This window comes from Trichechus manatus, unplaced genomic scaffold (genome assembly GCF_000243295.1).
Source record: "Trichechus manatus latirostris isolate Lorelei unplaced genomic scaffold, TriManLat1.0 scaffold00113, whole genome shotgun sequence".
Classification (NCBI taxonomy): domain Eukaryota; kingdom Metazoa; phylum Chordata; class Mammalia; order Sirenia; family Trichechidae; genus Trichechus; species Trichechus manatus.
In genome coordinates this window covers 204810-206028 of record NW_004444049.1, presented here as the reverse complement: position 1 = coordinate 206028, position 1219 = coordinate 204810, and positions in this window count along the sequence as shown.

Sequence of the window (1219 nt, the reverse complement as noted above, 5' to 3'; positions counted from 1 at the left end):
CACAGGGGTTAAAACATTGTTCAAGATCACCAAGGAACGACAGAGCCAAAGAGTGACGCCCAGACCACCCTCCTTCTGCCACCCCCTCCTCACCCAGCTGGCCCCAGTGCCCCTGCCCACACTGGCTGCCACGGCCCCTCCCTCTACCCCGGGCCCCACCCCCTGCCCCAGACCCCTACCCCTACCCCGGGCCCTGCCTTCTGCCCTCTAGGCCCCTCCCTTTGCTGAGTCTGGGGCAGGCACAAGCTTGCTCCCTCTCAGGGAGCCCGCACCACAGTGCCTAGGGTCTGGCGTGGCTCCAAGTGCCCTGGGTCTGGTGTGGCTCCAAGTGCCCCTTGGCCAGGCGCTTCTCTGAGCAGCCCCAGAAATGCCTGCGTCCTCTGGGTTCTCCATGGACACAGGGCTTAAACCACTGCCCCTCTGGCAGGCAGCGTATGGAGGCTGCCCAGCACTCATCATCCGCAGCTCTGAGCCGTAGGGCTCTGGGGAGCCTTCCAAACACGGGACGTCAGGAGCAGCTTCAGACCCCTCTATACCCTACAGAGAGAGCTGGGGCCCCAAGGCCCTTGGGAAGGCAGAAACCACTGCTCTGAGTCCAGCGCTGGGGTGGAGGAGGCTGTAAAAGTCTCCTGCCCCTCAGAGCCTGGCTCTCTCTGGCCTTAGCCTCTGGGGCCTTCAGGCCCTGCCACTCCCCCCGCAACCTGTGTTTTCATCCTGGGAGTTGCTGATGGGGGTCCCTCCCACCAATGCTCTGCTTCCTGGGGACCTGAAGAGTCTGCAGAGACCCTGTTCCACCAGGGAAACGTCACAGGGTCAGGCTGCCCTCGGGGCATGGGACAAGTTCAAGCACAGCTGGGAGAGGTGGGCCTGCTGGCTCTCCCCTGCCTGCCCGGGTGCCAAGCCACCTCACTGTCACCTTCACTTACAGTCCAAACCCCCCATTACTTGGGCCAAGCTCAAGTCCTGCCCAGCCTGGGGTGCTGACCATTGGGTGCTGGCCGGGGTTAACACTGGCCTTTAACTCCATAGGACACTGCATGGCAGGCTGTCCGTTCTCTGAGCCGGGGCCTCAGCCAAGCCCATTCGGCCTCCCCCAGGCAAGGATGGCCCTGCCCACAGCTTCTCTGGCCTCACCTAGCTGCACCTCTTCTTTTGCCCCCAGGCCCACACCTAGCCCCATCCCCTGCCAGCCTGGCCCCTCAGCCTCACCCTGGGACCT